This window comes from Amblyomma mixtum, chromosome 10 (assembly GCF_055824585.1).
Source record: "Amblyomma mixtum isolate Tamu chromosome 10, ASM5582458v1, whole genome shotgun sequence".
Taxonomy (NCBI): Eukaryota; Metazoa; Arthropoda; class Arachnida; order Ixodida; family Ixodidae; genus Amblyomma; species Amblyomma mixtum.
In genome coordinates, this window is record NC_143021.1 from 8,812,569 (window position 1) to 8,826,575 (window position 14,007).

Sequence of the window (14,007 nt, forward strand, 5' to 3'; positions counted from 1 at the left end):
GAAAGCACGGCAGTGTCAAATGCTGAAAAACATAACACAGCTCGGTCGGCTAGAGGAAGCATAGATAAATTAAGGAGGATAGATAAATTGCGCGTAAACACCAAATCCCTTTCTTTGTCGGAATAGGAGGAAACGTTGAACTCGGTGATGTGGTTGTTTTTGCCATAGCCATCTTCGCGCTGTCCGTTTTAAATTCGTAGGCCCCCTTCTTTGACTGTGTGGAGACTGCTCTTTGTTATATGAACTGCATCTGCCCAGATTACCTGTTGCTTTTTTTTTAGTGCTAGAGCAACTCTTTCTGCCTTTCTCCATGTCCTACTAAGATGCTGTTCAGTCATAACTCCAGGCAGGCTCACCAACAGCATGTGTTGCCAACCCTTCTCTAGACTGTGTTATACTACAGTAGTATATGCGACATTACAGCCTTATAGCCATGGATGTGCACTCCGCACAGGTGTGGCTGTGAAATGTTTTGCCATTAAAATGCGGACCAGTACAGCAGGCGCAGCAGTTGTGGAAGATCGTTTAGTGTTATAAAAATGCAACTTCTCTGTGCATCTCTCTCAAGTCTGCGCTCGAAGTCATCTGACTTCCATCCTCTTCGAGAGCTTTCATAAAAGATGCGACTCGGTGCGGGTAGTTTTTACGTCGGCGTTCAGAAAAGGTAAGTGACGTCACGTGTAAAATGGCTGTAATTAACGTTTGCACACAAATTAGCGTTCGTAATAGCGGAACAAATATGCATAGCCGCATATTTTAGCGATTCTGCAGCTGTAACTCTCCTCCGCATTTCGTGGGTTTGATAACTTTCTGCACATCTCACATTTCTTAGCACCGAGCCGAGATTTTGAAAGTTTTTTATTCCAATAATGTACCAACTAGCCCAGCCTATTCCTGTCGTGTGCCGCCGCGGTGGTTCAGTGGTTATGGTGCTCGGCTGCTGACCCAAAAGACGCGGGTTCGATCCCGGCCGCGGTGGTTGAATTTCTTTGGAGGAGAAATTCTAGAGGCCCGTTTACTGTGCGATGTCAGCGCACGTTAAAGAATCCCAGGTGGTCAAAATTTCTGGAGCCCTCCACTACGTCGTCTCTCATAGCCTTAGTCGCTTTGGGACGTTAAACCCCATAAACCAAACCAACCAAACTATCTTCTCTTGTATTTCAAATAAGTTTCGGAACCCAAACTGTCATTAAAACAATTAAAACACATTTTGGGCAAGTTGGTAACATTCTTAAATCATCCCGGCAGCGAAGAGGCTCACATACACACACAGATAAGGGACGCTCAAAACACGGACGAACGCTGCACTCACAACTGGTTTATTTGGAAAGATTTCGGGCATAAGAAAGGCTCACGCGTCTGCGCACTACAGACAAGAAAAAAATCGTATGAGCCACATGCCAAGGAACACCAGAAAAAATCTTATCGTATTGCCGCGAAAAGGTTGAACTCCGAAGTGTACAAAAAAACCGACGCATCACTACTACAGCCATCTGCTCCTTTCTTTATGTGAAAGGCCTCCAGGAGTTCACGGGACGTTTGATACTTGCTGCTGCCTAGAATTCTACACTGTCGAAACGTGGCGAACATGTCGTTCATGACTGGCAGTGCTTAACGAAGTGCACATTTTCTTTGTTCTTTAAATTCCTTTGGAGCTCCCGAAGCCGCTCGTGATACATCGCCCCGTTTGACCGATGTACACTTTTCCACATGAGAGTGGCAGCTCGTATACAACCCCAAAACTGCACTGCACATAGGGCGTGGTGTGCTTTTTAAGCACACCCATTTCTTCATGTCTCGCTTCCGGAAACAAGAAAGCCTGCGCCTTTCATTTAAAGAAAGGAGCAGATGGCTGTAGTAGTGATGCGTCGGTTTTATGTACACTTCGGAGCTCAATCTTTTCGCGGCAATACGATAAGATATTTCTGGTGTTCCTTGGCATGTGGTTCCTACGATTTTTTTCTTGTCTGTAGTGCGCAGACGCGTGAGCCTTTGTTATGCCCAAAATCGTTTCCCAATAAACCAATTGTGAGTGCAGCGTTCGTCCGTGTTTTGAGCGTTCCTTATCTATCTCTCTGTGTGTGTGTGTGTGCCTCCTCGCTGCCAGGATGATTCAAGAAACCAAACTGTCATGTAGAATATTTTCTAAGAGAATCAGCTACAGAGTTTACACCTCGCTTCTCGGCAACATATTTTGGGGCCATTTGTTAACACAGGCCATAAAACTTTGACAGATTGCCGTTCGGCTTGTGCGCAAAATGAATGCATATTAGCTAGTAAAGCCTGTAGCTGCAGTCGACAGCTGCGCCATTGAAGCCCTCAAGCAGTGCCATGACCTACTGCGGGCTCATTTACTGGATGTTCTTTGGTAGCCCCACTCGTTCTCTTCACCGACTTGACATCCACCAGGGAGGAGTTTGAATCATCTCACGCAAGCAATGGAGGAAAAAAAACATGGCTGACAGCTGCCGGACTATCACTTCGAACATGTTGGAAAGTCGAGCATGTAAAAGGTGTGATTCTGCGATATTCTCAGATAGGCTCGAATCCACCCGGCATGTTGTCATGCTTCGCGGCTGACTGTGTTGCACAGCGTGAAATGGGACACTACGGACCGGTTCAGGCAGCCGGAAACACCACAGGCAAACTAAGGCTCTGCTTTGCATTTCGCAGTCTCGATCGCCGCTCCATGCACAGTGGTGCAGCCGTTGGGAACTCTGGGACAGTTGCACGTGCTCAGCGACGATAGCCATGCCGACAACACGGGCCGCACGTGGACGATACAGCACCGAAAGACACGTCAACACCAGTGACAGCGGTTGCGCACCATCCTGGGAGGCTACTTACTGCGCATCAGCCCGCCTATAAAAAAGCCCGCTGCCCGGACCAGTCGGCACACTACGGAGCGCTTCAGGCAGCCGAAAACACGCCAGGCAAACGAAGGCTCTGCTTTGCATTGCGCAGTTTCATTCGCCGCGCCATGGAAAGTAGTGCAGCCGTTGAGACCTCTGGGACAGTTGCAAGTGTTCAGCGAACACGTGTTCAACGTGCTGAACGTGGTGTTTGCGGCCGAAACGTGGGAGTCCAAACATGAACAGGGCTCAACGCTTCCTTGTGGTTCTTATCTGCATCCGTGTGAAGCATCGCGCTGAATTCAACAGGCTTCAGATGCAACTGAACGCTGCTAGGAATCGTGTCTATGACATCGAGTATCATTTGCTGGCGAATGCAATGGTAGTGGCTACTGTGAGTGCTACAGTCGGGACGGTGCCAGACAGCGCTGGCGATTTCCCCGTAACTCAAGGTGGTTTGAGGAAACGTTGCCTCACTTAGGACAAGCCAAGTTCAAAAGATGCTTTCCTGTTTCACAAGTCATCTATAGATACCTCGTGGAGTCCTGCCGCAAAGACCCTGAACGACAGGACATCTGCAAGACGGAAGCCGTCTCCATCGAAAAACGTGTCACTGTCGGGGTTTTCTGGCTGTCCTCAGCGGCGGAGGACCGAGTAATAGCCGAACTATTTGTACTTGGACGTTCAACTGTCAACGAATTAACAGAGTTCTGTGCGGCAGTGTTGAGTAATCTGGAGCAGCAGTGGCTTACGTTCAACGTCCGCTGACACATTCGCGAGTTTAGGGCACTCACCTTAATTCCGCAAGGCGTCGGTGCACTAGACGAATGCCATTTCCCCGTCCCACCGCCCAAAGACTTTGCTACAGACTACTATAAATATAAAGGATGGTAGGTAAAATTTTGCATTATACTTGTTTTGTTTCTTCGTTACTGTTCCGCAATATTCAGTACAGATCCGACTGTCTTGTATCATTTCCATGTAAAGCAGTGGAAACCACTAAAATGGGGGACACCAGAAAAAGCAATGTTTGCTGTGCCTCACCTGCTTTGCTTGTAGATTACTGTAGCATTCGTGTGCGCAGTTGTCCTATCGTTACTGGCACTTTTGCGTCTGCCCATTATGGCATCTATACACTTAAAGCTCATTCTCTGGCAAAGGCTTGCACATTTTTACCACCTATAGCTTTGCTCTGAATTTGTAAACCTTTCTGACTCATGTACCATGCACCTTCATTTTGATTATCTTCTCTGTAGGTATAGCATCATCATGCTGACCCTCGTTGATCAGAGGTACCGCTTCATGTTTGTAAACATGGGATCACCAGGGCGGTGCCATGATGCCTATGCTTACGACCATTCCAGCCTCCAGACGTATGTTGAGAGCTCTTGCTTCCAAGAGCCGACAGAATGTGTGGAAGGGGTGCGTGTTCCGCCGATCATGGTGTATGATCAGGCTTTTAGCCTGACGTGAAATTTACAAAATGCGTGCTCGAATGCTGCTGTAGCAGCTCTTGAAGGAGCATTCAATTATAACCTCGCCGAGACGAGAAGGATTGCTGAACATGGCTTTGGTCGATTGAAGGCGAGGTTTCGTTTCACTATGAAACACATGGAATGTCACGTCAGCACAGCGAAATTCGCAATTAAGGCCGCTAGTGTCCTTCACAACTTTTGTGAAGAGTTCACAGAGCGTACGGGCCAGCAGTGGGAGCAGGAGGTCGCATTACAGGACACTATCTTCCCGCAGACAGTTCACACTATACAGGAGAAGGAACTGTAACTGCACGCAGTGTGAGGGAAGCACTGGTACAGCATTTTTGCAAGGTCTGCTCGTAACTCATGAGGACTTCCTATCCAAGCCTATCCAACTATCCAACTATTCAAGCCAAGGAGTTTTTTATGTGCGTAATGGTTCCTTGCAGGCTTTTGCTCTTATTGCGTTGGTCATGAATCAGCCGTGTTCCATGCCATTAATCTTTTTTTCTGTTTAAACTCGTTTGGAATGAAACCAATGTACTTGATTCCTTTTGGACTGGGCTGGCAAAGTTCATTAGTACTTTCAGCCCACTGCTGCCAAGATATTCAACTGAAATTCTTTAAACTTTCATATAAGTCGTAGACTCAGCTCTAATGCTGAGGATGCATCATGAAGTTGAAACTTCATGAACTTCATGAAACTCCGCCTGGTTGAGTTTGAAACAAAGGTTGAGAAGCATTGACACGAACCAGTTATTTGCAAGCCAACATTTGAACACCAACTCTGCTTTGACGACTGAAATGTGAGCCAGCAGCAGAAGAAGCGGCCTTCGCTTCCCCTTGGTTAGTAAGTGGGGAAGTTCACTAATTTATGCGGAGGGGTGAGCAACTTTGCGCCTTATACTGAATTCAATGGTTGCAAGAAGTACTCAGAGAGATAATAGAATGCCCTAGGTGTCCACATTAACTGATGACCATTTACCCCGATCAAACTATGCTTTCAACTGTTTTTGATGACACTCAGCGTTGCAAACAATATACATTTATTTCTTTACCGTAGAGATACAAGCAATATTTAAAGAAACACGGGAGCGCCTGGCGTCCGTGCTTCGTGAAGCGCTACCACCGAAAGCGGGCAAGAATTGGCGGTAAACGCACACGCCCAGTAAGAGAGGTCGGCAGCTCTTTCCACGCATGCACTTTATGCCCCCTACTCTTGTCAGCTCTCGGCGGCAGTGCTTCACGAAGCGCGGAAGGCACATGCTCCTGTTTTCTCTGTCATACTGCTTCTGTACCTGCACCCTGCATTACTCCTCAACGAGACAAGAAATCTTTCAAGACGCCTACTAACTCCGTTTCTCTCCTTCCAGACTCTTCCTGAAGCTTCACGGCTTTTTCATACCACTCAAGTTCCTTCTTTCTTGCTTCGTCCCATTTGTTGCACATCACTTTTGTTGTTCCACTAAGTCTGAGAGAGCGGTATCTTTTCTTCCATCACACTTTCTCTTTGAACAGGAAACTCGAGGGGCACATCCACTTGATACTGGCGGCACAGTGCTGCTGCACAGCAATGGCTCATAGGTGCTGCATGGTGGGCTAGGCGCACGGCTGCATTTCGCTGTGGCAGGCTGTTGCGGCGTTCCTCAAGAAGCCTCGACCTCGTAACCAGTTTACATGGCTTCAATCAGCTCTATATTCCTGTGATGACATCAAAGCACCTCTTCATACTGAGATGGACTAGTGCCGTAGAAATGTTCTAACAATGCAACAAAATGAACATTCATACCTACTTGAGCAACGGTTTGTGCCACACAACTGTTCTCGATTACCAGGCTGGAATCATTCACTGGAAGTGTGCCAGGAAGCGACGAATAGCGAAGAAAATTTTCCATGTTACTGTTTCAGACCCCGTTGTTCTTTTTTTTGCATATGGATTTGAAATAAGTAAATGCAGTTCATACTTGTCAGTCACGGAGTCCACGAGGTGCCGAACAACAAACTTTTGGCAAGCTCAAACACCGTGTACTAATACCTGCATTCACGTGCTGGAACTAGACATCAAAAAGAGTTCGCCCACGTGCATGTGATCTACTTCTGCCATGGGCAGAAAACCCGGAGCTGAGAAAGTTGTTAATAACGAAGACGATACAGCAGCTAGCTCAGCAAGTATTTGAGCATTAGGCTATCTGAGCACTACATGCAAACGAATGTAGGCAAGGTGCTGTGCAGCTGTCACCACCATGTACTGACGTATGCGCGCAGCTGCTTTAGAGGCCTACTTAACCGAAGGTTTACTTCGGTTAATTTTGCGCTCGATATAGTGTGGACGTTATAAATAATAATTATTTTTAATATTATGGCTGTGAAGCATCTGCTATTTTACTCAGAAACGGTAAAAAAAACTCTGTAGAAGACGATGCAGTCCCCTATTCGTTTGTTGGAGAAGTAACAAGCCAGACCGGAAATGACCCACCACTAAGAATCCGGCATCGCCGGCACGCTTTTTTCAGAGGAACACGGCAGCGTCTTGCGTCTGCTAGGTGTGTGGCGCTTCGCTCCGTCATTTTTTGACAGGAGCCACGAATCATGTCATCGGACCGCAGCAATCTTGCAGCTCCCTTTGGATGCGGCACGTTCATCGGCATCCGTGGACACGAATTTCATTTAGGTGGGTCCACTTTTCCAAATTTTAAAGCGGGTTTTCTTTCCCGCCTCCGGCACCGACACTAAGCCTAACGGCTTCCGGGAGCCGCTTCTTTTGGCAAGATGGCAGAAACACTTCTTTACCTCGGTTATGACCCGGACACGATGTCTTGTTCGACCGTTCCCGTCGCTGTGGAACCGAAATCGGCACCTGCGGACCCGATCCGCGATGAAAATCTTCTGCGTCTCCTTGAGCGCCGCTCCCACGAGAGGCCAAGATAGCGGCTAACGCCACGCCAACCACCGTCAAGGCTGTTGCTACCTGCCAAGCTACCACCTCGACCACGGCGAAGGACTGCGGCCCCAAGGGCCCAACTCCGTGACCAAGTGGAGGCACAAGCCTTTACCAAAATTCCACCAGGACGACTTTGTCAACATCATCAAGCCCCGGAAATCATTGGCCATCCGGGACGCCTTTCAATATGGCGAGCTCGGTGACACGTTCGGCGCTTTCCTCGGGGCGCCTAAGGCGGCCCAGTTGGGCCTCCTTTTCTGCAAGGAGCAAAATTTCATCCTCGCTAGCAACAGGAACGGCCACGTCACAGACCGTCTGCCAGGTGACTTTCCCATCAAATCGGCCAAAGGAGATGTGCCTCTCGCCGGCCATTTCAAACAAAATGCAGAGGGCGTCTGCTATGGGGTCAATACGGTGGCCAACCTAGAGTCGTCTAAATCACATCAAGCTCGCGCGCAGTGGAGGAACGGCCCTCTACTTGACATCCGCAAGATGGGCAACTGAAACAAAGCCCGGCTCACCTGTGCTGAACGTTGAAGCCTAGGTTCATCCACTACAAGTCTGAGATCGTCTCAGTGCAGCCATATTTGCGCCCTATTCCGGCCTGCAGCTTGTGTGGAACAGCCGGCCATCGGGCGGACTCTTGCCCCAAACCAAGATAAGTATGGCCAGTGTGGACAGCAGGCTCCCCATAGAAGAGGGGGTGTGGGCCCCTCACGTGTGTATGCACAAGAGTGCGGTTTCTGGTGGTGGTCATGCCGCGAAATCGCGAGAGTGCACTGCAAAGTATCGTCGCAACCAGCCAGCCGTCTAAAAGGGCCGGAAATCCAGCGTGACGGGCAGGCAGACACATCACCCCGCCAGCAATGCTTCAACACATTGCGGCGACGTCACTGGCTCAAAGCGACAGACGCCTACTAGCGGGAATGGCGTGAAGAGCAGACAAGTGTCACAATCGCCCCACACGGCGGCGAGGAAAAGCAAGCCTATTCCCAAGACAAGATTGGCGCGGCCGGTGCATGGGCCGATGGCGTCATGAATGGCTAACAGGTGAACGGTTAGGGCAGGGTTGTCTCCTCCTCCCCCCCCCCCCTCCCCCTCGCTCGGCTACTGAAGCTGAGCTCCACAACCTTGTAGCTTCTCTCCGGGCGCAAAATGAGATGCTACTCGCCAAAATTGAAGCCTTAAAACAACTCCCCCTCCCCATAGTTCCCCAGACGCGGAGGCTATAGAGATCGAGACGGCGGCAGCTACGGCTACGGATTGAACTCGAATCCCGTCTTAATGCTAAATTTAACACCCTGCTCCGAACTGTGCCGTCAGGGTCACGTGTGCCTCCTATCGCTCTGCTATCGTTTGTGCCGAAGACCACGCGCGCCACTCGACAAACCCCTTTTTTTCTCCTCCTTTTCATTGGCTTGAAAAACGCAAGCAGTTGAATAAACGCCGACCATTTGCCCCGACTGCTTGCCTGGTTTGGTTGGGCCCGGCGCTGCCGCCGGCCGGTTGCTACAGTGGCGACGAGGATTTATCGAACAGAAAAGCCTGACAACAGCATCCAGGCCTGCGACCTTCCGCAACCATGGGTCACTGTCTGGCACAGTTCGACGAAGGGAAAGATAAGTGGTAATTTTCACCTCGTGACGTTTGAAGCGTATTTCGAAGCTAACCAAATAACCGGCTGTGGAAACAAAAGAGCACTGCTAGTCGCCGTGCATGGGTCAAGAACCATTGACGTCCTTTGTGGACAAGTCACTCCTGAGTTAGCCAAACACCTTGAGCTATCAGTCAGTTGTCGACGAGCTAAGCAAGTACTATAACCCTACACCGAGCGAGATTTCCAAAAGCTTCAAGTTCTTCCTACCGAAAACAGTAGGAAGGGGAACCAGTACCGGCGTTCATTGTCGAGATACGACGAATTGCCCAGAACCGCAACACCCTGTTGGAGACAGGGATAGAACGCCTCAACGCTCGAGTCATGGAGGCTATTGCCCCTAGGAACGCTCAACACGTCGCGCCTAACCCACGCCTTTCTCCCAGAGCCAGCCCCCTTAAGGACGCATCTGGTCGGCACTCCAGATCGTACCACCGAGTCAATGACTTCGACGCTGCCCCCTTCTAGGTGCTGAGCTTCAACCCCTGGTATCTCACTTCCACCTTTCACTTCTTAATCTGAGCATTGCGGGACAACCTCAGTGTTGGCGCTCCCTTCTTTCTAAATCGGCTGCCCCCATTACGATTACACAATGGAACTATCGGGGGCTCCGGTCCCGTTCCAAGCGGGCCGACCTCCGGCTTTTCCTTTGAGCATTTTCCAGCCGTGGTTTCTCTTAAAGAGCCAGGGGAAGGCGCCGCACAAACAAATTATAAGACGTTCCAGCGGTACATCTCGTCGTGTATATGCGTCCATAGAAATTACACAGTCAACCAGGTCGACTTAGACATGTAACTTGAATACTCCTATGTAATGTTGACCCTCCTGCCACTATGCGAGCAGGACCCACGCTTACACAGCACCGAAAGACACGCCAACACTTGTGACAGCGGTTGCGCACCGACCTCGGACGCTATTTACACCGACCAGTCGGCACACTAAGCAGCGGTTCTGGCAGCCGAAAACCCCACTACAAAACTAAGGTTCTGCTTTGCATTTCGCAGGTACGCTACGAGCTTGGCACCTTCTTGCTTGAATTTTGGCACCTGAACCGCTTCGTACTTATTCATACTGCTGCTGCTTAGCTGTTGGATTAATCAGCATGCAAACCGGCGATGGCGCCAATCCATTCACAACGCTTGCACAATCACTATCTGATAGAGTGAAATAAATCGCGATGGTCTTGGCTGATATGATACAGAAGTTAGCCATGATTAAAATTATTATAAGAAACAGACATCTGTGGCAGCGCAAACGGCCACAAGGAAGTGAAAGCTCCAATTGATTTAATGAATGATACCTTTGAAGAATTGAGAATTACTATACAGAGTGTTTCCTTGGACTTGACTTTAGTTAAACAACAACAGACGGAGGACGCTAAAGAAATTAAGGAGCTGCAAAATTAAGCATGCCAGCTGCGCCACGCACTTATTAACATGAAACAATACAGCCGGAGCAACAATGCCGAAATCAAAGGCGTCCCACTCGCTGCTGATGAGTCACTCTCAGATGGGATTTCAAAAATTGCTGCTGTACTTAAGAAGGAAATTCGCGATGAGGAAATCGATGCTGTCCACCGTGTTCTCACAAAGAACAGTGTACCGAACATCGTTGTGAAATTCATCTCAGGGAAGAAACGAGATTAAATGCTCCGGACGGCACGAAAACTGAAAATTACATCTGTTCTGGGTCTTGGGACTAGTGGGCCTCTCTCTGTCTGGAAAACAAGATCCTTCTCGACAGGGGTATGCAGAAGAAAAAGGACAAAAACTGCAGATTCGCGTGAGTAAGCAATAGCAAGATCCTAATGAGGAAAACTGAGAGATCTGAAGTTGTGCACATAACTAAAGAGGAGGTACTTGAACGAGTGGTGTAGGCCATTGGCCCTACAAGCCTAAACAGTTTTCGCCGTTCAACACAAATGCGGGTTTTACGACAGCCGAAGTTAATCTTGAATTCCGTAACCAAAATAACTTTTCCGAGTTTTATTGCAATATTCGAAGTTTGAAATTAGAATGAAAACTCATTGTGAGCACTGCTATCTGGGCCTGATTTCCTGTTTGATGTGGCAGCTTTAAAAGAAAGCTGTTTGAAAATCGGCGAGAAGGTCGGTGTGTGTGGATATACACTACTAACCAACTATAGGAACTCGCTATCTAGAGGAGGAGGAGTTCCTCTCTTAATTAGGCCTTCTTTACGACTCATGATAATTAACCACGTATCAGTTGATTACCAAACGTTAGAATGACTTTTGGTTGGGTTTTTTAGTGGTATAATAGCGGGAATAGTATACAGGCCACCCAGTTCTAACCACGGTCTATATCTAGAGGAAATGGATGGAATTCTTGATTAAATGCATACTAAATATAAAGGCCTGTTTTAGAGACTTCAACATCGTTATTTCTAGAGTATATACAGCTGTTGCCGCCTTACAATCTTATGTACTGCGTATCGGAACCTATTCGAATCACGGCTACATCGGCCACAATTTTAGATCATGTTTTGTTCATCATTACCGACATATCCTCGGGAGCCTAACGTGTCTATTTCAGACCATTTACCAGTGTTTGCATTCCTTCGCATTGGCGCCACTGGATTCAGCAATTGAAACGTGTTAACGGAAGTCCAGAATCAGCTGCACCTTATTAGGTAAGACCTTGCCACACATAAAAAACATCTGTGCTCTTAGCGATTTTGTTAATGCCGAATTTTCGAAGTTATTGCAGTCTCAAATGATTTATTAAATCAGTGTTGCATGTACCCTAATGGAAGGTATAGCGATTCAGTATTCCCCTGGATGACGAGACCCAGCGTTCGCAGGCCGTGTGTGCGGACCCGCTGCAAATGCGCTCCGCAAACTTTATCATTTACGACTTGATTAACTCATCCCAGCCGTCTGAAACTAGTATCACCAGCCTCCGATTCTCGTCAGGGACCTGCCGATACCAACCTCTCCCGGTTTGGACTACCACACCAAGAGGCAAGTCCATATCTTTTCCTCACAGCGCTGCGCTAACAGGCTAAGCCTCGCGACGCAGCAGCCACCGATATCGAACGCCGCTAGAGACGCAGCTTCGCGCTCAGACCACCGGCGCGTCGGCGCCTCGAAGCCGGCATGGAAACCATTGTAGTACAAGGAGAACACATATCACCCTCGAAACTGACCTCTACCAACGGCTGACAATCAGCTCACCACAAGCGATGCTCAAGTCGCAACTCCCCTCCCACCATTACTCCGAATCTGCCGCAAGCCTCTGCCGGGCGCCTGCCCCGGCCGCCCCAACTCTCTTCCCTACGCCACCCCAAGCTACCCATCGACGATCATAAGATCATCCTCCGTCACCGTGGCGGCCTCAACCTTCCCACCGTTAATGGCGCTGTGCTGCACGATGCCATTCTACAAGCAGCACGCCTAGGACCTCAAGAGGCCAAGCCTGACACACTAATCATCTATACCCTCCAACACCTCATCCTCATCAACACTCCCGACCGGCAGCGCCGACTCCGTTACCTCGCCATCAAGTCAGTAATCGTCAAAGGCACCCCTTACGATATATAATCCTAACAAGCAGCCCCGGATAACTGCGTCCACGGCGTGGTCCACGGGGTCCCTCTCGACCATTCATACGAAGATATCAAGGAGCGTCTCAGTCGCGAGCGGAGCACTCCCATCCTCGACTTTAGACGGATGGGCTCGACAGAGCCCATCATCAGTCTCTTCGAAAAAGACTGGGTGCCCAAGCACATCTATAACTCTTCCGTTCTCTCTGGGTGCTACCTGTTTAAAAAGAAGATTGAGCACTGACTTAACTGCGGCGCACTCGGCCACCGCGCGGATGTGTGCCCGGCTCCCAACAATGCGTTTGCCCCGGCTGCGACCAATTAGATCCCCCCGAGGACCACTCCTGCAGGCCGCAATGCAAGATCTGCGACAAAGCACACCTTACGGTGGACAGAACGTGCAAGGTGCGTTCCCGCACTCCATACCTCGTCAAAAAGAGGTATTGGGATGCCAAGCGAGCCGCCGAGGCAAACGCCAGCCAGGCTTCCGCCAGTAAGGCTCCATCCCAACACGGCAGCCGCTCCTCGACCCGCAAGCCCCAGGCACCGCGGCTCACCCCGGAGTCCTTCCCGGCGCTGCAGCCTGCCGCACCGAAACAGCCGCCTAGCACTAGCAAGCCCAAGGCCCGGTCCCGCTCTTGGACCGGAACCAGGCTACCACCACCTCCAGTCCCCCCGAGGCCACCTGCCCAAGCACCCCGTCGCTTCACCACCATTGAGGTGAGGTGGGCAGACGTAGTGTCCCAGAACTCCGCCAACCCCCTCTATGAAGAGCTGTTGCGTGTCCGCGCGCAGCTCGCCTCCATCCAAACCACCAACCTCCACCTCCAGGCCCAGCTGCGTGCTCATCAGCAGGCCCAAACCCCTACCCCGGGCACAGCGGCCCCGGCCGCTCCTACCTCCACTCTTCCAACACCACCTCTCCCTACTCGCGAACCACCAGCCAAGAAGCGGGCTGCAACTCCCTCTACCTCCTTGACCACAGCAACCCCGGCCGAGATAACCCCAGTCCTACCTCCAAAATTCGAACAACTCATGGAAGCCAGAATTCAGGCCGCGGTGCAGACGGCCATCCAGTAATTGAACAATGAATTCTCCAGGCTCACTACCAGTCTAGAAGATTTCGCACGAAAAATTGACGAACGATTCAAGGAGCAAGAGGCTCCCCACGCGACAGCTTGTGACGACGCGCAGCCTAAAAAGAAGGCCCAGCTCCACACCCTAACTCCTGCACGGCAAACGACACCTTCAGTGATGGCGAGGCCACGCACTAGCCTCACCATCTGGCAGTGGAACTGTTGGGGCTTTGGTTCCAGGCGGCGACTGGTTCACCAGTTCCTAGCTCGGGCAGACGGCCCTGACATGCTCGCGCTGCAAGAAAGAGCCCTCCAATTCCCTTACCCTACCCAGCTACCTGCCCATCGTCCCTATTTCTCCTACACCCCATCGGGTTGCATTCCTTGTACGCCATGCGCTCACAACCATCTCCCACCCCTTAGACGTCCCTGAAATAGATCATCTCCT

At 50.0% G+C, this 14,007-nt stretch overlaps 1 pseudogene; it reads left to right on the forward strand.

Moving 5' to 3' along the window:
- The first annotated feature begins 12,610 nt into the window (after positions 1-12,610).
- Positions 12,611-13,563, forward strand: LOC149325093 (uncharacterized; annotated as a pseudogene).
- Positions 13,564-14,007: the final 444 nt, after the last annotated feature.